The sequence below is a fragment of the Enhydra lutris genome, unplaced genomic scaffold, assembly GCF_002288905.1.
Source record: "Enhydra lutris kenyoni isolate GAN:26980312 unplaced genomic scaffold, ASM228890v2 scaffoldscaffold3, whole genome shotgun sequence".
Taxonomy (NCBI): Eukaryota; Metazoa; Chordata; class Mammalia; order Carnivora; family Mustelidae; genus Enhydra; species Enhydra lutris.
The window spans coordinates 76,338,030-76,361,618 of NW_019154087.1; the positions used below are offsets into that span (position 1 = coordinate 76,338,030).

General features: G+C 38.2%; 1 pseudogene; it reads right to left on the reverse strand.

Moving 5' to 3' along the window:
- Window positions 1-215: 215 nt before the first annotated feature.
- LOC111153146 overlaps window positions 216-23,589 on the reverse strand; it is a 28,559-nt pseudogene continuing 5,185 nt past the window's right edge.

A 23,589-nucleotide genomic window follows, 5' to 3' on the forward strand; every position in this document is an offset into this window, starting at 1 on the left:
CCTTTTTCTTCAGCTGCCCACTCACACACTCTCTCTCCCTCTATCTCTCAAAAATAAATAAATAAAATCTTACACACACACACACGCACAAACAAACAAAAACGAAAAAACACCTCAACATTCAGAGAATGGAAGAATGGGAGAACACACCAAGGATATAATCCTGTGGGAGGACACCGTGAAGACCTGCTCTGGCAGCAGTGGAAGTTATGTGATTAGAACCCGAGTCTGTTCTCTGAAAGTAGCAACTCAGAACATTGTTCTTTATGAACCTGGACTGCAGTCTGCATGGCTTTTCCTGCCTTGCCTTCCCGCGTAGACACAGGTGAGGTGGGGATTACTGTTACATAATCCGTGATGGGTGTAGAGTTTTGGTAGTTGGCTTTCTGTTTAGGCAAGTTTGGGGAGCTGATGGTGGTTTAAGGAATGACATTTTGACAAATGCCAAAGGCTTTCTGTGTCAGGAATTTGGATTTTTGGCAATAAAATTACCTACAACTTGGGCAGGTTTTCCTTCTAACCAGTTGTAGGTACCAGGAACCATACCAGAGTCTTTTCTTAGAAATACTTTTCAGGAGAACCTGGGTGTCAGCGTCGGTTAAGTCTTGGACTCTTGGTTTTTGCTCAGGTCATGATCTCAGGGTTGTGAGATCTCAGGGTCATGAGATGGAACCCTGTGTCAGGCTCTGCACTGGGCATAGAGCATGCTTGGGATTCTCTCTCCCTCCCTCTCCCCCGCCCCACCCTGCTCAGCCTATCGCTCTCAAAAATAAATAAATAAATAAATAAATAAATAAATAAATAAATAGTTGCATTAAAAAAACACTCTTCATATCTGTCTTATCTCTTGGTTTTTGTCTCCCACACCTTCTACTCTCTTTTAATGGTGGCTATCTTGTGGTCACCCAAAATAATAGAGTTAAAAGGGCAAGTTAAATCCATAACATACCTATGCTTCAGGATTGAGTCATTTATATTAACAGAAAAATCCTACTAGGCCTTTGCTGGCTTAAATCTGTTTTTAGTCTTATTTACCCTTGTGGATATTAGAATCTCCCTATCTTGCTTAACTACCAATTTCTTTATTCCCTCTCATTTTAGCTCTCAAAATAGATAATTCTTTCACGAACTAACTTATTTCTTAAAATCCTATTCTAAAGGTGTAATAATAATAATAATGCTGATAGGGAAAAACTGTACTCTAAGATGGCCAACCAAACAAGCAAGAGAATTCCAGTCCTTGTCTCAAAGCCCTTCTGGGTTCTCCTTTCATACCCCGTTTCCTGCCTACGCCAAAAGTACCAAGTATGCAGAAGTAGAAGGGTATAAATTCCTCTCCCTCCTTGTGCTCGGGGCTCAGACCTTTGGAGAACAACCTCCTCTGAGCCCACCAGTGTTAAACCTCCAATCCTCCAAAGTCTTGAAGTGCCACTTGGTTCTTCCTCCAGGATCCAGTCCAGGTTCTGTAACAATGCCACCTATAATAATGTTTTTTATTTTTAGAGTTAATTTTCCCAAGAGCTACAGGTCTAGTGAAATCTTGGTCCACTTTCCATATTGTGGCAAGCAGTGATTTTTACTAAATATTTGTAACATAACAGTTATCCAACAATTCTATCCTAAAATATTATTAGTCTGTTGCTCAGCCATCGATAAATTGCCACATAGGTCTATGATTAGTTGCAGTAACACCCTCATCCAGTACTATTTCTATATTAAATAGAGTAATTATAAAGATGTGTGAAATAATAAATCAACAAAGAATATCTAGATAGCACAAAAACTTGCCCTGCGGAAACAGCATTTTCTAGGGGGAACACACAATCAATGACAGATAGGCAAGTCCATTATTGCTCAACAGGTTCTAGAATAATGTTCAGGGATCTAGCAAGGAGAAGATGCCAAACTTCAAGAGAAATTAGGGGGTTATGGGATTTTTAGGCCTTGAAATTGCCGTTTATATAACTTGGCAGATGAGTAAACAGAATCAACCCTTCTGCTGCCTGCTAAGATGAACTGTCTTAGGCACTCATCTATAGCTGGTTTTTACAACCATTTTCAGGAGACCTTATGTGTGTGCTGTCTGGCCAGTCACATTGTTAATCTGTCATTCTTCATCAATGCACACTTACCACTACCACAACAAATAAACTCCAACATTTCAGTGAGTTAGTTCATTAAAAAACTTATTTCTCTCTTATTTAACAGAACTACCATTTTTTTCTATTCTGTAGAGAGCTATCTTCCACAAAGCAATTCAGAGAAACAGTTCCTTTCAATGTATGGTTCTGGTCGATAGAAGTAAAAAAAAAAAAAAAAAAAAAAAAAAAGAGGGGGGAGGTGGGCACAGAGCATGCATATAATATTCTCCTTTGTGTCGACCCAAAAGTGGCACTTCTGACTTTATCAAGAATTTACCTTAGGTCAGAATTTACCTTACTTGAAAGTTAACAAGTTAACAAATTAACAAGACTGTCAGAATTTCATGGATGCTGCAGAAGATTTGAGATTCTTCACTCAGAAACAAAGGATAGTTTATTACAACAGCAGTAGCCTGAGTATCAATATATATTTTGCTCCTATGCTCTGAGTCCTCATTTTCATATGGTGACACCTAGAGGGCCAGATGGTACTTGCATGTAGTGGATTATATTCCATTGGAAAGGAACCCCAAGTTTAGGGAATATGAATCTTTAGTAACGGGCAAGATGCATGTCTGTTGTTTGCTCTGAGGAAAATATTATGTTTATTATACTAAGCAGTAAGTACGCATACTCTTTGTCTCAGAGGAAGATGTGATCTCTATGTATACATTCCTGAAGACAGTTCAGGACAATGACATTCAGCGTCTCTGCTTGTAAAATATGGAGACATAAGAGATTCTCCAGAGAATTTTTTCACCAAAATGTCTATCCATCCTTTTGGCATCCTCTTGGTTTTTGATAAAGTTCCCCATTAGGTTATGCTACTCCGACCAGCTACTCTGAAAAATATGATAAAATTCCTTTTTTTTTTTTTCTTGTATAGCATTTAAGTCTGTATCAATAGGATCCCAAAAAGCCAGATGTGGTCTACCCACAATATTAATCTCAAAGCTGCCCCTCAATGTCCTAGCAGAGCAAGTCTAATGAACCAATAAGGTCTACCTTGGAAAGCTAGGTGGCTTTTTCAAGTTTCTCCATTGAAATTGGCCCATGGCATTAATCCAGCAGCTTCTGTAATCATACAGACTACTCTTTGACTCTTCACTATAATGTCTAAGGCAATCCTAGCCTGTGAGTTGAGACTGACTGGAATGCTTCCAAGGCCCAAATGGCATCATGCCAGCCGAAGTGAGCACATATCTTGTATCACCTTTTCTAAATGGCTGATTTCCATTGTAGGGAAATTGACCTAATTCATGAGACAGTTGTTTTTCCAGGAAGTTCTCCCAAGTAGACAGTGGTAGCCACATATGGGGAAAGTCTCAGTAGTTATCTAATGACTACCTGATCTAAAAGCAATGTTCTCAAAAACATTTTGAATTTTGCTAATAATTACCATTAAAGTATAAGTAAATATATGTTTGGGTGACAGGCAAGTTAATAAGTAATTTCTATATAAAAAATGTAGTCCTAGGGCACAAATTATGACCTGAGAATAAAAGAGTTGTTTGCGACTGTTGGAACCCCTCTCCTACATCTTTCTGGGGGCCCCATGACCTCCAACATGGGTTCCTGTTTTGCTAATAAGCCTTGGGATTTACTATTCATCTTGAATAATTTAGTCCAGTCATTGGTTTTGGAAGGACTACCTGAAAGCTGTCAGTGAAAACTGTCTCATTATCTATGTCACTATCCATATGCAATCATCCATCTCAGGGAATGACTGAGTTACAGCTGTGACAATGGGGGTGGAAAAATTATCTGGAGGTGGTGACAATTGCTTTGCATGGAAGGTACAGAGGAGCTAGAGCCACCCTCTGCTGTCCCAATAGAGTTATCAATGAGACTGATGATCAAATTATGTTTGAGCTACTTAGTGATAAACCGTAGACCCAGCCGTAATAAAGTTAAAGATGCTTGAAACTGCCTGTGAGAGAATGTCTTAGTCAAGATTCTCCAAAGATTCTCCAAATCCAAAACAGAAATAGATATTTATTATGAGAGACTGGCTTCTGTGATTTTGGAGGTCCCATGATCTACAATCTGCAAACTGGAAGCTCAGGAAAGCTGGGGATGTAGTTCCACTCCAAGCTCAAAAGCCTAAGAACCAGGGAAGGCAATCATGTCAGTTCCAGTCTCATATGGGGCCTGAGAATCAAGAGTACTAATGTCTGAAGGCAGAGACAGTCAATGTTGCAGTTCAAGTGGAGAGAGTGAACTTGCCCTTTACCCACCTTTTGTTCTAATGGCCCTCAATGGATTGGATGATGTCCACCTGCAGTGGCGAGGGCAATCTTTTTACTCAGCTTACTGATTCAAATGATAATTTTTTTGCAGACACCCTGATACACACACACGGAAATAGTGTTTTACCAGCTATCTGATCATCCTTTTGCCCAGTCAGGTTGACACATAAAATTAATCATCACATATAATGGGTCATTTTCCCCCCAAAAGGAAGAATCCTTGTATAGTCAGAAAGATTAAAAAAAAAAAATCAATGTCCTTTCTTCTTACATCTGGGAAGCTAAGGTGTTTCTTCCCAAAGTACTAAGGCTTTTCTCTCTCTATTGCCCCTGTATTACGTGCCCATGCTATGTATCAAATTATTAGACACTTAGCAGCTTAACACAACTGCCATTTATCATTTCAAATTTCTGTAGGTCAAGAGTCTGGACATGGCTTAATCTAAGTTATTGAAAATTCTCAAGTTACTGGCAGAATTTATTTCTTTGTGGCTATAGAACTAAACTTTAATTTCTTATTGAAGACTGCCTTGGCAACTAGAGGCCATCCACAATTCTTTAAACCATTGTTCTTTGCTATGTAGTAGCTCGCTACTTCAGAACCAGCAGTACACAGATACCATAATGTAATCACAGCAGTGGCATGACATCACCTTGGACAAGTAAGGCCGCAATCATAGGAGTAACATCAGCTTTGTTGTCATAGTAATGAAAGATAGTTGGAAGTAAGGCAGTGAGGGACAACCCCCCCCCCCCAAGAAGAAACCACCCTTTAAAGGATTTTACACCACCCTGGAAGGAGCCTTCCACCCTTTCCCACATGATAGATGACAAAAACCTAGTTGGGTGACAGGCACATGAAGGGTTAATCAGATTAAAACAGCCCAATGCCAACAAAGCCCATAAAACTCCTAGACTTAGAAACTTCCCTGGCAACCTTTTCGGGTCCCCTGCCTCTTCAGGAGCTTTGTACTCTCATTCAATAAATTTTGCTTTGCTGTCCACCACTCTTCATCTGGTCTACCTCTTCATTCTTTGAAGTGGGCGTGACCAAGAACTGCAGGCACTAAAGGAAAAGAAATCACGCAACACTTGGTCATGCCCATAATCAGTGGAAAGGGATTACATAAGGAGGAAAGAATTATAAAGAGCTACCCTAGAGTCTATACCCATCTGTCCTCCGACCCCCAGGAATTCATGCCCTTACTATATACAATATACATTCATTGCCTCCCAAGGTTCTCAAGGGTGCCATTCACTCATCAAGTCCAAAGTCCAAAATCTCATCATCTAAATAACCTTCAGATGCAGATGTGGCTCCTGGTTGTAATGTGTTAAAAGTTCCTAGGGCACACTTCTTCATCTGTGTACCTTCAAAACTAAAGACAACTTCAACAACCAGAACAACAATATTAAGTAGTGAGACTAACATAGAATAAGAACTATAGATAATTATAAGCTAAAATAAATTTTCCTCTAACCTTCTTAGACCTTTGATAAGACCTATGTAATAAAAGATTAACAAGGAGGAAAAAGAAAAGTTTTATTAGTATGGATACCTCATGTGCACATGGGAGATACCCAGGAAAACCGAGTAACCCTCTAAAATGGCCCAACCAACCACCTTGAATATCATCTTCAGCTAAAGACAAAAGAAAGATGTTGAGGGAAGGGGAGGCAATTCAAGGGAAAGTGAGTGGAGGAAATGTTTGGTAAACAAAAGTTGTCTTGCCCTGCAGATCAGTCTCTCAGACAACAAGTTATTGCTGATAATAACTCTCTCCCTGGTACAGGTCCCCTTTTTAAATGTAAATTGCCCATATAAATAGAGCTGTTCTTTACAAAAGGGTAACTTCTACTCTGCTTTCAGAGCTTCTGTGTCTGCTGCAGTTTCTCAAAATAATCAGCTCAAACTAATTCTTATGCCAAAAGGCATTATTTTGGGGTGATGGAATAAATATTCTGCTACCCTGTTACAGTCCCAGTCAAAAAGGAGGGCTGGGGGTGGATGCAAAGGGGTCACTGGCAGATCTGAAATACAGCTGGACAAATGTTTGGCATTTCTTGCTTCATTTTTAAGATCTGAGGATAATTCTCCATGTCATTCAGCTTCATTCTCTGGATTCCTCCTTTTTTTTAATGGAGGTAGCACACTTCTGAAGCTGAATAATTTTATCAGTCTACTTCCTGCCAGTAGAATTTTGGAGATCTGACAATTACCTTTTTCTTTACACTGTCTCTGTCACTTTCAGTCCAGTGAACTGTGGTTTGGGGGTTTTTTCTTTTCTTTCTTTCTTTCTTTCTTTTTTTTTTTTTTTTAGATAAACTTCTCAAAACTTTCTAGGTCTCCCTTTGATTTCAATGGGGGTAAACTCCATTTGACAAAATTCACCTCCACAGATTTTTCCGAATTAATCCTTTCTCTGTTTTAGCTTCCTGCTGTGATAGATGAGGGTCAAATGCCCTTAAGCCTCCTGGAGGCCCTGTGGTTTGATTAAGAGGATCAATGAGGCACACCCTTAATCTCCTCAAAGGGCCCTTTGTGTGAAGGAATGCTCTTTGTGTTTTTTTCAGAAGTTTTAGCAAAAGTTTATACAGCCACATCCTTGGCGGTTTCCCTAAGCCAAGATTTCAGAAATGATGTCTGAATTTTTGCATCTTTTGCCATTTTATGATAAGAATTTTCAAATTCATCAAGTTCTGATTCATTTTCGTTTAACAGTTTTATCTTAAATTTCTTTCTCCTCCCTTTACTACAAGCAGAGGAAAGAAACCATTTTACCATAAGTAGAGGTACTACCTTCATTACTTTGCTTAGAAATCCTTTTAGCTAAACAAACAAGTTCTTCATTTATAATTCTGTTTTCCTTTGACATCAGGAGACAGTTTTGCTAAGCTTTCTGCCACCGTATACATTAGAAGGTGGGAATCCTGGGGAGCTACCCTACATCTGCCACCCCCAAATCCCTTTCCAGTTAGCTATACCTACATTTTTTTCCCTCTCAATTATCTTCTACTCACACACAAACCTTTTGTTTGTAAAATTCATATATAAGAAATAGAAGGGATTTTTTGTAAAACTTAAAGAAACCCAACACATCCCCAAAAAGGTCATGTACGGGTCATTCTAGGGGACTCGGTAAATAGTAGACTGACACCAAGAGGGCACACAATCAGGCCAGACCAGAGTTATTGCTGGAGGAAAGAAAGAAGTATCATACCCAGAAATGGCCAACGCATATTCTTGAATTTTCAAAATAAGTCCATTAACCTCCATCATTTTCATCCTGACCATTACCCAAGAAGCACCCAAGAGGACGTGATGCCTTTCTAGAGATAGCTGCATTCATTGACTAATTTGCATTTCTAGGGTATGTGGATTAGAAAGAGGTACAGGATGTAGAGTCAGAAAATGTTCTCAGTCAATTTTTGAAAAGGTTATTCCAGTGTTTGGTAATACCAAATGCTGTGGATAGTAGATTCATTAAACACCTCATCAAAAAGGCCATTGTTGATCTAGTTGGTATTATCAGAAAACAGGCCCTTATCATGAATATTTACATGGGTGAACTAGGGAGTCTGAACAGCAACTGCAGTTTGTTTCTATCATTCATAATCCCAAAGAAGGATGTCTTTAATCTGCCAGGTTACAATGTTTAAAATGGCATACCAAGCAGCTAGGTCATTTGCCATAGCTTATGTTTCAGAAAAATTATGTATTTTAAAAAATGTACTGAAGAGGGTATTGGCCAGAGATAGGACAAGAGTTTTTATTTGTACCTACTGAGTAGAGTGAATACCAGTGCTTTTATTTCTGCATAGTTAAGGCTGAGGTTGAATAGTCAAGTAACCCAGATTAGTGGGTACCATTAGTGATCCAAGATCAGGCATTTAGGGAAATCTCTGAGAATTGTGGGTCCCACTGAGCTAGCAATTTTGCTTTAGGCTGTGGAGGGGGATATTATGTTTCCCCCAAAGGAACAGCTGCCACTTTTTAAATATAAAATAGATTCCAGTGAAAAAAGTCTGGCTATATTCTAGAACCTAGAACCTGCCATTTCTATTTAACAAGGCTTTTTCAGGCCTTCCTATCTTTTTGGGTCACCAAGTCTGAGTTGAACCACCCCAAAACGAGAATATCACACAGGAGACTCACAATGACTCCATAAATCAGACTTTTAGTTTTGATAAAAGGTCAGTAGCAACTAATAGCTCCTTTTCAGAGAGTCTGTACCTGAGTGTCATGTCAGAGAGGTGATGAATCAAAACTGGTAGCAATTCTAGGTAGAAACCAGAGGCTATCTATTAGTTCCCTATATATTAGTACCTGTCATAACAAAGTACCACAAACTGGGTGGTTTAGAACAATAGAAATCACCTCTCTTACAGCTCTGGAGGCTGGTGGTCTGAAATCAAGATGTCGGCAAGCCTATATTTCCCCTGAAGGCCCCAGAGAAAACACCTTCCATGCCTCTTCCTTCCTTCTGGTGGTTATCAGAAGGACTTGGCATTCTTTGGTTTGCTGCTGTGTCCCTCCAGTCTCAGCCTCCACTCTATGTGCCTTGTGCCTTCATGTGTTGTTTTCCTGTCTGTGTGTCTGTGCCCAAATGTACTTCTTAGAAGGACATCAGCCATTGGATTAAAACCACCTTAATTCTCTATGATCTCATCTTAACTTTATTTTACCTACAAAGAACTTATTTCCAAATAAGCTAACATTCACAAGTACTGGTAGTTAGAACTTTAACATATCTTTTGGGAGGATACAATTCAATCCACAATAGGTTCCAGTTATCAAAATTATTAGTCACTGAAATTCAAAGAGGTTGGTGGGGTGGCAGTACAGCAAAGGCAGAAGCACTTCTCTACACTGACTCCTATACACATCTCCCCGACACTACTGGTATGAGAAGTAAATCATATAACGTATCACTTCCTGCCCTACCAGATGTAGAGGCAGTCCCAAAAAGTACATTGAATTGGTCCAAAGGGCATCCCTACAAGATCACATTAAGATCTCTCACTTACTATGAACACTAGCCAAACTGTTTTAGCTGTGTTTGGGCACTCCTCTCACCATGGAAGTGAGTTCATTATCTGTTTGGCTACCCAATCCAACATAGTGATAAGTTTGAAGCCCTCCTTATCCCAAAGTTTAAAGTGTATATGACCTTTGGTCCTCCTTGGGATCAGAAAGACCTTTGCTCTACTGCTTTACCTTAAAAGCAGATGAAGTTGGAATAGTAGAAGAGTGAGTCCAGTGAGGGAGTGAGGGAGAGAGTGGCTCCTCATTAGTGAGGAAGATACATTTGTTTTCAGTTTCAGCTATCGGTCACCCATGGTTCAACCAAATAAATGTTAAAGCTTTCAATACACGTAAAGTTCCAAATTGCACTGCAAGGTACTCATCGCCAACATTATTTTAGCTTAGAAACTGTTTGGCTCAGTAGCCACAATTACATTGCCATTCAGATGAGGCTGTGGAGATGCCCACCCCATCTTTCTGATAATACCTCTTCCTCTGCATGCCCAAACAAGAGTGGGTATGACCAAGTCACCATTTGTGCCATTTGTTTCAAACATACTTCTTGCAGCTCAGCCTCTAAACTTTCATTAAGGCAGGGCAAGTGCTACCCATTATTCCTTCTCCCCATTCAACACTTGGGTGAAAACCCTCACTAGGTAGTTTTCTCATATCACTGATCCCAGAATGCAGGGCTTTTGTCCTTCCTCTTCCAAAAATCCATGTCTCTGTCAGCATCACAATCTTCAGAGCCAAAACCATCAAGAACTGTGAAGAGTTTGAGATTTTACCCTACTTGCCAGCTAACCTGTGAAGGGGACCAGAATATGCAACCCTAAAATATGCCACTTTCACATGAGGCTTATTTTGAGCTGAAGGCAATTGAAGAACAGACACAGGAAAAGCTCTAAAAACAGACCTTTTTTTTTTTTTTTTGTAAAGGAAATTTGCATTTATAAAGTAAATTTACATTTGTAAATGTGTCTTCTTCTATACCAGGAAGAGAACAACTCTTACCAGGGGGACACTTAATCATCTGAGATGACTGGATCCTATTAGCCCAGATTCTGCATAGCAAACTTTACTGAACAACCCTTGTTTACCATATGTTCCTAGTCACCTTTCCACAATTTACTCCCTCCCCAAGAGGCTTCAGCCCTCTTTTGCTTTGTCTAGCCTCTTCCCCACACTTTTTCACTCTTTGGGATAGTATATAAGCCACCAAATTCAGGCCACCTACTTGAGTAATATTTCTTTGTAAATTCCCATGTACACATAAATTATTAAATCTGTTTTTTTCTTTCCTCTTGTTTATCTGTCTGTTATCAGTTCGATCCAAGGGCCCCATCCTTTGAACCTAGGAGGATAACTGAAGAGGATTTTTTGGGTTTGTTTTCTTTTTTCCCTCCCCTGCATCTACCACAACTTCATGAATGCTTTCAAAAAACACAAGGCTCTGAAATCAGAGACAAAAGACAATTTATTAGTTACACCAATAGGAACAGCCAGAGTGTCAGCTTCTTTTCAGTTTTGACAGTTCCCAAGCTTTGAACCCTACAGGGCAAAACAGAGAAGGCCAGATACCTGAACACACAGTGGGTTACTTTACAAGAGAGAATCTCTGAGTTTATAGAACTAGAATTTTTGGTAATAGGCATAATGATACCTATCTTCTGCTTCTGAGAAAATATTATGATTATTTTCATTATTATTTTAGGACTAGGCAGTAAGTATGCTTGTCCTATGGCCCTATGCTCAACAGGTAGACCCTGTCTTTATCTTCCATGGCTGTAAGCAAGCTTGCCATTTTCTCCAGGAGGGGACACTATTTCTATTTTCAAGTATCCTTGAAAATAGAGCCTTAAACAGAACGTAGTAAATGCCTCTGCTCACAAGACTCACAGATATGCAAGAGAAACATGAAAAACTCTCTCCTAACATGCTTTTATTCACATTTTATTGACAAGTAGTGGTTCCAAGACCTCACTTAGATCAGAGTAGACCTGGGATTAGACCTATCCAATCTAGCAGATAGAAAGAAGCTCTAAGGATCCACACACATACACACACAAAATCCTTTTATAGCTACCTCCCATTTATAATCTAAGGATTACAACTATGAACTCCCTTGAACAGGTAGTCTTTGGTCTTTAAGTCTTATAGATGGGATTTATGGACTGTAACATTTTATATAAAAGAAAATAAAAATCAATAAAATTTAGTAAGCAGATTTTTCAAATCATTTCTTTCAAATCATTTTTCCAATGTGAAGAAATTTTCTCAAGGCACTTGGCAGGTGAAATGGTACATTCTACTCCTAGCCAATTAACATTCAGCTTTTTCAGTTTGAAAAATCACTTGCCAAGTTATGATAATATTCTTGTGTTTATATTCCCAATTTATTATTAATATTTCATGACGTCATGTCATATATAGATTATTTTGAAGTACTACTATTTGTTTTAAAACCTCATGATGATAAACAAAAATAACTTACTACATATGATTGCAATTCAAGTATTGATTAAAGTAAAATTAAAGTTGATTCATGAAGTCATGTGAATTACCATCCATACTCTAGAACACTAGTTTTTGTTTTTATTTTGTTTTGTTTTTTGCTATTTTTGTTGACAGACTCAAACTAACTCTCAGAGCTCCTTAAAGCCAATTAAATGTGTCTGTGAATGGCTAGCCAAGGCTAGCAAAACACCTATCTGAAATTGAAACTCATTAGCACCAGAGTTCTTATAGCCAGACTAATAAGCTCTAGGCTGTCATAAACACTGAATATAATTTTAAAACAAAAAGGAAAATTAAACCTATATGACTCTAAAATATACTCAAATGTAAGGGAGTACACCATGTTCAAAGCAATAAGAAAAGAGGTCATCTTCTTCACCCCACTTCATTCAGAGATGGGTAAGATTAATAATTGACATTCCATACACAAAAGTCAGTGTGATGTAGGTCGGACTATTGCCTTTGGAGTTGGATAGGCATGGGACTGAGTCAGATCTGTTCTCTCTGTTTGACCATAAATAAGTTACATAACCTTTCCTACAAACCAAAATTTAACTTTGTTAAATTTGAAAGATCTTATTGACTTTATTTAATGATACACAAATCAGGCAGTGTCCAATCTAGCAGATAGAAAGAAGTTCTAAGGATCCACACACATGCACAAAAACCTTTTATAGGCAGAAGCAAGCAGAAACAAGGAAGTTATATTAGGCCAAAAAGTGGTTGGTTATTGTAAGGTTACTTTTCCTTAGAGGATGGCAGGTGTCTACCAGGCAGATTATCTAACTAGTGCTGATCAGACAATACCTGACTGACTGGTTTAAGATTCCCTTACAACCGAAAGTGTGACTAAATATCAGTTTAGTGACTGGGGGCTTAGTATAAACAACTCCATTTAGGGTCTGTTGTTCTGCTCTTAACTTTTCCAAGTTGCAGTTTCTTCTTCTATATCATAGGAAATAAGATTGGTGACTCCCTTGTGGGTTCTTAATAGAATTATATAAGGTATGTGAATTTTAACTCAGTGCCTAAAACATAGTACACACATAGTCAATGTCTATTCATATATTTTTTTTTTAAAGATTTTATTTATTTATTTGACAGATAGAGATCACAGGTAGGCAGAGAGGCAGGCAGAGAGAGAGAGAAGAGGAAGCAGGTTCCCTGATGAGCAGAGAGCCCGATGTGGGGCTCGATCCCAGGACCCTGGGACCATGACCTGAGCCGAAGGCAGAGGCTTTAACCCACTGAGCCACCCAGGTGCCCCTGTCTATTCATATTTTTATAGCTTATCCAGTACATGCTAAGATTAAGATGGTTCTCACCATGATATAAATGTCCAAATTTTATATTAGCTAGGTGCGTAAATCTTTGATATAAGCCTTACAAAAATATAGATTTCTTAGTTCTTGAAGAGATCTTAGAGAAAAAAATTTAGTCAGTCATGCAGGACTTCAGTGGAATAAACTCTTGGAATTTAAAGGCAATTCTTTTTTTTTTTTTTTAACATTTTATTTATTTATTTGACAGACAGAGATTACAAGTAGGTAGAGAGGCAGGCAGAGAGAGGAGGAAACAGGCTTCCCGCCAAGCAGATAGCCCGATGCGGGGCCCAATCCCAGGACTCTGGGATCATGACCTGAGCAGAAGGCAGAGGCTTTAACCCACTGAGCCATCCAGGTACCCCTAAAGGCAATTCTAATCTAGGCATCCTAAATGAAGATTCATGTTACAAACAAAATCAAAAAACAAAAAACACTGGAAGAACATGGGAACTCACTATGCATTCTATATAAGTTAGCTTAGACTGCTGTGACAAAATAACATAGATCAGGTAACTGAAATAACACTTACTTCTCAAATTCTAAAGGCTGGGAAGTCCAAGATCAAGGTGCTGGCAAATTTAGTTCCTGGTGAGGACCCTCTTCCTGGCTTATAATGGCCACCTTCTTGCTGTATCTTTACATGTCAGAAAGAGAGCTATGGGGTACCTGGGTGGCTCAATGGGTTGGGCCTCTGCGGTTGGCTTAGGTCATGATCCTGGGGTCCTGGATAGAGTCCTGCATTGGGATCTCTGCTCAGCAGGGAGCCTGCTTCATCCTCTCTCTCTCTCTGCCTGCCTCTCTGCCTTCTTGTGATCTCTCTCTCTGTCAAATAAATAAATAAATTCTTAAAAAAGAAAAGAAAAGAAAAGAAAAGAAAGAGAGCTATGGTGTCTCTCTTCTTATAAGGGCACTAATCCCGTTACGGGGGCCCATCCTCATGACTTCATCTAAATCTAATTGCCTTCCCAGAACCCTACCTCCAAAACTGCCACATTGTGGGTTAGGGTTTCAGCAAATGAATTTTGGTTAGGAGGCGGGGGATACAAACATTTAGTCCAAGCATATACCCTTATAACTTATAGTTTCTATTTAACAAGTTGTCAGGAACATTTTTTTCTTGTCAATAAATATTCTCTGAAAACAGGGGAAAAAATCTGGAAAATGTCTTGGTTCAAGGAGGAGGATAAAAATCTGGAAATATGTAGTCAAATTTGGTGTAAAAGTTAGGGCTGCATTTCAAATGGTTTGAGGTAATTTAACTGGTTTGAAGTTTATGATCAAGTTGCTTTCAAAAGTACAGCATTGGGAATGAAGATCAAGGGGTTCAGGCAAAAATATTATCAAACAGGAAGAAAACCTGACTAGCTTAAATACAACAAACAAAGCCCAGGGTTTATGTGAACACATTTTTAGGCTAAGTTTATCCCAAACACAGGTCATGGAAGTGGTAGACTTTTACCAGCAGTGGTCCATTAGGAGGTAGGAGGCCCTGGACATGCAGTGTCCCAACTAGTTTCAGGATTGGATATGTTGAAATCTCCACTTGAAGTAAGTCATCTCAGGCAGAAAGTACTTTTACTGTGAGAATGTGATTTTCCCAACTTCCAACTCCAGAAGCAAGGCACACAGGTCATGTTATCTAGTTTGTGCTCCATATTTCTCTTCAGATCCATCACTTTCCTTTGACTGAGAAGAAAACACATATAATACTTCTTTGAGTTTTAGGAAGCAGCTGGTACTGTAAATGGCAGTACATCACCTCCCTCAGACTGAACCGACTCTGAAAAAGTGTATAATCGTTTATTTAATTTCTATTGTGGCTATGCCTATTGTCCTAAAAATATATGGTTATACACATCTGCCATTTACTTATTTCTTTTCATATTTATGTTGCCTTGTCTTCTCATTCACAATATTTTGCTACTATATTTTCTCTAAAATTTGATATCATTTATATTTTAATATCATACAAAAGGCTTTAAAGGGAAAAAGTTGAAAGATTCATATTTTACTGTGAGTGTACCTGAGAGGAAAGAGAATAAATATTTAAGTATCTATTACATATACAATTTATGAGATCTTTTTGAGCAAGAGATATTACTTTATAGGTCCTGGTTTGTAGATTTATAAATTTCTTACTTTCTAGATATAGAAAAGCCTATTCTTGCAGACAGTTTTATGAGAATAAGAAATACATAATGTCTTAAATTGGAAAGAATTCAATAATGACTGTAATAAGCACCTGTTTTACCTAGAGTAGCATTGGGAAAAAGAAAATGACTGAAAAAATAAAAGACATAGTCTTTGGTTTTGACCTCCAAATCTCATCTTTCATTTCAGAAATGCCCTGCAACTACTTCCAAATTGAATTTCCTTTTGGATAAATGTCAAGATTTAACAATGCATTTGATTTTTAATGTTCATTTATAAAGATAAAATGTAATTTTATCTGATATTGTCCTAAGGTTTTGCCAGCTTCTAAGTGTTCTAAGAAGATACACAATTTTAACACAACCTAGGTGCAAGGTATACAACTCGGATGAGACATATGGTTCAATATCACAGGATCCTAAGCCTCAAAGGTAAAACATGAATGCCAAGTGATGAAGTAATTATCTGTAGAGAGAAAAATGTAGATCATGCTAACTATATTAAATTCATTGTGCTATAGATTACTGTAAGACACAAGAAAACAAAGGAAATCTTTGTTTCTTAGGCATCTTAGTCTAGCAACGAGAAAAGATAAAAAACAAGTCCACAAAGTAAAATTTCTCTGCCACTTCATGTTCCTATTTACTCTTCAGGAAATCCAGTCTTCCTCAGTTTCCTCCTAGATAATTTTGAGAGGTTCCTGGAAGTGTCAATGCTCCAAGAACTTTGTTGTCTCCATGACTACTGCATGATTTTTAGCATTTTGTCTTTCTTCTTTTGCTTCCAGAATATCCCATTTATTGCTATCCTTAAAATGTCAACTCTGCTATCAGTACCCACTAGAGACACAATTCCATCTGCTACTGCCACAGATTCAAACATCTGCCCTGGGGCTGACCTTGGTACTAAGGTCTACACCAATTATTACTGACTGCTAATGTTGAGAACTCCACTGACTAGGACAGGAATGCTGCCAAATATGCCATCCTTGTCTCTATCCATCAGCACAAATATCGTCTCTGATCTGTGTTCTCAAATTTTTAAGACCTCCCATTATAGAAAAATATTTATGTCCCTTTTCTGTCTGTCTCTCTCTCATCCTCTCCCTCTCTCTGTTTTTCATTGTCTTTTTTTAAAACAAAATTTATTTTTTATTGTTTTAGATAATACTTCAATAATAAAAAAGCTAAAATTTTTAAATTCAAAATATTTTGGCTAGGCTTTCTACACTTCACATTTACATAATGATTCTGATTTTACCTTTCCAAGAGCAGTTGCCAGGAGGAAGGAAAGGCAACCTGTCTTAGTCTGTGGGGCTTGTACTGTCTTCTCAGGCCACGTGTCCTATAGCAGAGCAAAGAATTGAAGTGAAGAAGCAAGTGTCCCCTCCCCTCCCCTCTCCCTTGCTTCCTTTTGTTTTTACTTGAAGCATTTCTGGATAATAAATATAAAATTATATTCATATATAAAAAACTAAATGACTACCCCAATTCAGAATTGTGTTTCATTAGAGGAGCTCTGGCCCAGGCAGGACATAAATTGCCCCTCATCTACAGGGACACTGTGACAGAAGTCAAAGTTTCATATAAAAGTCATTTGCAATCTCTGAGCAAAGGCACAGCTAGCATTGACTGTAAAATGAGGGGATTTGACCAGATGGTCTATCATGTGGCATCTAGTCAGAAAGGCTAGCTTCTAAGCACAGCTCCTTCTGGCTAGAAGAACTTGCCCTCTCTGCTAAGGTGTTTGCCGGAAGGAAAGTCTACCATACTGTGGCACCAAACTTCTGATACAAATAAGAATTATATTGAGAGTAAAGTAGATCAATAAAGTCAAAATTTTTACCATACCTGTGGGGTAAATTAATATTCAGTAGTTTAAAATGTATGTATGCTAGAAAATTGTGGCAAACTGTAGTCTTAAATAAACCAAAGACAGTCTCATGGGGATATTAAATTTGAGTAAGTCCAGTGAATTATTAAATTCTGAGAGCCCATAATCTGTCTGTCCATTCTATAGTTTTCTCCAGGTCACCTGGACAAGGGTATTCCTTCTTTCATGGACACTCCGAAACCAGATAACGGGACACAACTCGCTCAGTCTTTGTCCAAGGCTGTACAAGAATGATGAGTTGCATATCTTACACTTCTGGCATTCCACTTACTCTAGGGATGGGGGAGGGGGCTCTAACTTGATACCAGGATGGTCATCCTGTTCTGCCTTGATTATTTGGGTTGTTGCTGTCTCCTTTAAAGATAAGACTTCAAATTCTGTCTTACTGTCCAGCTTTTCTATTGTTACCATATCTGTTTTAGCAGCTAAAGGTCAGAAGTAACTCCTTCGGTGATTCTGTTTGGGTCTTGCAGAATATTAAGAACAACTTCTCACAGCTCTTGTGTCAGTGTTGCCCCATTTCTAATGGCCTCTTTGTACAGACCAATAACAGCAGAAGTACCTTTAGTTGCCAACAACTTTGCTTTGCAGATCCAAAATGTAGCAAATTTTTCAGCCTCAGGAATACTGGACAATGTGGTCACTATTTCATTAGAAAGTACACCCTCTTCAATGAGCTGCAGACATTCTATGAGAATGTTCTTAATTTTATTGGACAGGTTAGGTTGTGCTTTCTTTTCTTCATCTTCTTTTTCCATACTTTTCCAGAACAAAATATTCATTTCCTTTATTATTTTTCTTCTTTTTTTTTAAGTTCCATAGGAGGCCATTTATAAATTTTCCCCTTAGATTTTTGCCAGTCGTCCAGTTGTTTCCTTCAATCTTCTTCTGTGATCTTCTTAATATTTGGATGAGTTTCGGCCCCATTTGGGACTCTACCTCTGTTTATGGTTTTCTTATCTTAGTTTTGGGAGCTGTCTCATTGAGAATATGGTCTGGGGAAGAGCGTTTTTCAACTTGGCGTCCAGAGTCTGCTTTTGTTGATAGCCGCTGCTGCATTTATTCCCATTGGTTCCATTTGCTGTTGTGTTAGGGGTGTTTGGAATGATTTGATTAGAACTGCCAACTGTCAAATTAGGCCTTTGGCTTATGGCTTTTGATTCTTGCAGTGTACATGATGTCCAAAGTCTAAAACAAGTTTAAGTGGATTTCTGATCTTACTCAATGTTTGGATGTCTGTTGTTATGGCCTCCCAGAAGCACACCAGGGTTTGTTCTACTTTCTGCTCAGTAACAGTGTGCAACTGTAACTTAGTTTCATTTGGTCTTTCATATTTATCTCCATTAACCTTCATGTCTTTTTTGTCCTTGACCACGGGTTTCTTTGATGCTTGAGTCCTACTAAGGATCTGAAGATAGCAAGAGGGAATTATCTTTGGGTTTTTCTCCTGGTCTTGCAAGATTTGTTCCTCTGGAGAGTTGCTATGACTCTACTGGTGGAATCCAAATTTGTGTCTCTCCAACAAATTGTTTACTAGCTTTGTCTTTCAGAAAAGCACTATTCCCTGAACTTTTTTTGCTCAAGTCCTGTATAGGAGACAAACTGGTCTTGATTTGATGATAGGAGCTAGTCTTTGGTTTACCTCTTCTCTATTATTCAGGATTTGGTTCCCATTCAGAGTCTGGTAAGGTTTGGGGCAAGTTCTCTTTGTTCATCTTTTTTAGAAAGCTATCAAAGGATTCATTTTCAACATGGTTATTGCCCACAGAATCTGCACATTTAGCATTTCCTTGATCTACTACTGCTGCTTTGTAGTTTTCAATTCCTGTATATTAAGTAACCCCATGGTTTTTCTACACAGTTCTCCAGTAGTGGATGATCCACCTTCATGCCAGAAGGCTTACAATTTGATTTAGAAGAAACACATCCTGAAGTCAACCTTTTGCCCAGAAGTTTTGGTGGCTCCAACATTGGCTTCTGGGATCCTGATACAGGCAGGTCTGGGCTGGAGTTTAATACTGATGGGTCTTATAGCTTTGACAGGCAAAGAAACACGATTGGTAACATCCTCTGGGTATAATAGTAGACTTAGAAGGTGGAGGATTGAGGGATCTGGGAGGCTCTATCGGTTATTAGGTGTCCAACTGATTTCAGCTTGGGTCATGATATTGTGGTCATGGAATCGAGCCCTGCATTGGAGTCCACAGTCAAGCAGGGAGTCTGCTTAGGTTTCTCTCTCTCCTTCTCCCTCTGCCCTTCCCCCCAGCACACTCTCTCTCCCTCCAAACTAAATAAGTGAATCTTTCAAAAACAAACAAATAAACAAACAAAGACGGTGAAGGATTCGGACAACTACTCTTGGATTTTAGATAAGGCTTTGTGTTTTAGCACTTCCGTTTTCCCTTGGCTGCTGGGTATCCCTGGAGCTTCCTCTGCTGCTCTTCTTCCTCACCATGACCCCTCTGTGACAGTTTTTCTTCCTATATTTTTCACTTTCTTGCTTTTGTGTCTTAGGACACAGAGAAATGCAAGTTGGAAGTCAAAAGTGATATTTACCTCTTGGACTTTAACTTAGGGGAGGAAAGATAGAAAATAAGTAAGTAGATAAATAATCATTATCTAATAAGTGAATAAAGTGGGTAATGTAATAGAAAATAATAGATGTGGTGGCTGCTCTACATATGTCAGGAAAGCCTTTTTTTGAGGGTATTTAACCTGAAACGTAAAGAATAAGAAAAGTTAACCATGCAGAGCATTGAATATTCCATTTAGAGGCAAGACCAAATTTATGTTCTTTAGGCAAGAGAGAGCTAAATATATTAAGGAACTGAAATGAAGCTAATTTATCATTTAATTTATATGACTAGACTCTACTTTTAATTACTTTTTTCTTAGTATTCACTTATACATGTACATAGACCCTACCGTTTTCTTAAATGCCTTAAATAGGCCTATATTAAAGGGCTCAAGTGAAGTCCTCTCTGTAGGTCAAAATATGAAATAGTTAAAAAGACCAAGAAATCCCCAAAGCTGTGAAAACCCTAAAAATCGAATATCAGATTAAGCTTTTTAAATAAAACTCTAAGAAACTTGAGGTTTCTGGCCCAGCAGGTAAGAAGTTTGGAGGTTGCCACTTTATTCTAACAATAAGTAAAAAGCTGAACAAACTGAAAAGTTCATAACTTGTCTTAAATATGTAAGAGAGAAATGATGTCACAAAGCAAGTCAATGCCCCCAAATTGGAGAAACCAAAAGGCAAATACAAAGAATCGCATCTTACTAGAGCAGAAACCCATGAGCAGAAATCACAGGGAAGGGAATCCTGAATAAATGATGAATTACTGAAGGCTCTAGGTGAGTAAGTCTGAGGGGTAAAACTTCAGGGGACTCAGAGTCGTAGGAGACCCATACTTTTACAAGTTTCACCTCCTGGAGCTCTACCAGGTTAGCTGGGTGAATATCAGAGAAAAATCCCTGCCTGCTCACTGCCAGGGGAGGGGGAAAGGAACCATTTTGGAATATACTACAGCATTCTCTTCTTCTTAATAATGTCTGCCCCAGGAGAAACTATTTAAGCAAAGCTTAAGCTGCTGTTTTTTATTAGAGTTTCAGTGACCTAAAGGAAGGCGTGTCTGGTTGGCTCAGTCAGAAGAGTCTGTGACTCTTGATCTCAGGGTGGTGAGTTCAAGCCTCACGTTGTGTGTAGTGATTACTTAAATAAATAAATATATTTTAAAAATGACCTGAGGGAAGAGAAATCCCCAATTCTGGTCCATTCCAGTCATCCTATACCACCTAAAGTGTTAAACACACACACACACACACACACACACACACACACACACACACAGAGCACCAAAAACAAAAACAAAAAACAGGAAGCACTTGTGAAGCTCAAAGTCCAGAAGTACACTCTAATTAAAAGACTGAGACTTAATCATAGACCCCCCGCACCAACACCCTACCACCACCTTACTAATTTACTTACTAATTTACTTACTTACTATTTACTGTTGTTCCGTTATTGTAGCACAATCCAATATTACCGAATTGAAGACTTCAACACACCTCTAACAGAAATGGATAGATTCAGCAGGAAGAAAGTCAGTAAGGCATAACTGAACTCAACACCATCATGAATCAACTGGTTATAATGGACATCTATAGACAAGTTGATCCAACACTGGCAGAATACACATTCTTCTCAAGTTCACAGGAAGCAATCCCCAAGATAGAACACACTCTGGGCCATAAAACGCATCTTAACAAATTTAAAATTATAGAAATTATGCAATGTCTGCTCTCATATCCCAAGGGAATTAAACTAGAAACCAGTAACAAAAAGTCGTCAATTTCCAAAATGCTTAGAGAAAAACAATATGGTCCTAAATTTAGCATATGTGTCAAAGAAGAAATCTCAAGAAAAAATTAAAATATTTTGAACTTAGTAACACAATTTATCAAAATTTGTGGGATCCAGCAAAAAAGTAGTACCTATAAGGAAAATTACAGCATTGAGTGAATTTATTAGAAAAGAAGCAAGATCTAAAATTAATTATCTAAGCTTTCACTTTGTGAAGGAAGAATAAATTAAGCCCCAAGCAAGCAAAACAAAAGCAATAATAAAAATTGGAGCAGAAGGGCACCTGGGTGGCTCAGTGGGTTAAAGCCTCTGCCTTCAGCTCAGGTCATGATCCCAGGGTTCTGGGATCGAGCCCTGCATCGGGCTCTCTGCTTAGCAGAGGGCCTGCTTCCTCCTTTCTCTCTGCCTGCCTCTCTGCCTACTTGTGATCTCTGTCTGTCAAATAAATAAATAAAATCTTAAAAAAAAAATTGGAGCAGAGATCAATGAAACTGAAATAGCAGGTACAGGGGTAAATAAACTATGTACATCCAGGGAATGGAATATTATTCAGTGATAAAAAGAAATGTGCTGTTAAGCCATGAAGGAATCTTAAATGTATATTACTAAGTGAAAAAGACCAATCTGAAAAGGCTACAGACTGCATGATTCTAACCATTTGACATTCTAGAAAAGGCAAGACTCCGGAGGCAGTAAAAAGAACAGCAGTTGTCATGGGTTAGTTGGGGAGATAGGGTTGAATGAGTAGAGAGCAGAATATTTTTAGGGCAGCAAAAGTATTCTGTATGATCCTGTAATAGGGGATACATGCCCTTTACATTTGTCTAAACCATAGAAGGTAAACACCAAGGGTGAACCCTAATGTGAACTATGGATTTCAGGTGATAGCAGTGTTCAAATATAGGCTCATCAATTTTAACAAATGTTAAGAACTGAAGATGTTGATGATGGGGGAGGCAGTGCATGTATAGGGCTGGGATATATGGGAGAACTTTGTACCTCTGCTCCATTTTGCTGTGAACCTAAAAGTAACTCTAAAAAATAAAGTCCATTGAATTAAAAAAAAAAATGGACTGTAAGCACTTATGTTTACTAGACGTTAAACTAATTTAAGGTATCAAGATCAATGTATGACAACAAACCTGAAAAACATATTAATGAAGGAAATAGTCACACAAGCCCACATATTGTATGATCCCATTTATATGAAATATTTAGAATTAGGTAGTTGATAGAGACAGAAAGTAAATTAGTAGTTCTCAGGGGCTGGTGACAGGGGGAAGCAAGACATGACTGCTAATGATCTTTCTTTCATAATTAAAATTTTCTAAAATCAGATACTATTTATGTATGTAAAATCAGATACAGATAATGGTTGCATAGTTATATGAATATACTTAAAAATACTGAAATGTACATTTTTATTTTTTTTAATATTTTATTTATTTATTTGACAGACAGAAATCACAAGTAGGCAGAGAGGCAGGCAGAGAGAGCAGGGGAAGCAAGCTCCCTGCTGAGTAGAGAGCCTATGGGGGCTCGATCCCAGGACTCGGGGATCACGACCTGAGCCGAAGGCAGAGGCTTTAACCCACTGAGCCACCCGGGTGCCCTGAAATGTACATCTTTAAGGGATGAATTTTTATGGTGCAAATGTAAATTATATCTCAATAAACTTGTTATTTTAAAAAATTAATAAAATATAAATATCTTCAAACATTAAAATGTTGTTTTACAAGTGCATAAAATCAACTAGTAATAGAGTTACAAACTTTTCAGATAATACAATGGAATTTTCAAAAGTCACTCAAAAGAAGTCAGATTTTTTAGAAGAATTAAAGAGCAAAGGAGAATGTATGAAACTCATTATAATGTTTATTTTATAGATAAATAATAAAAAATAAGTAAGAAACAAGGACTTTTT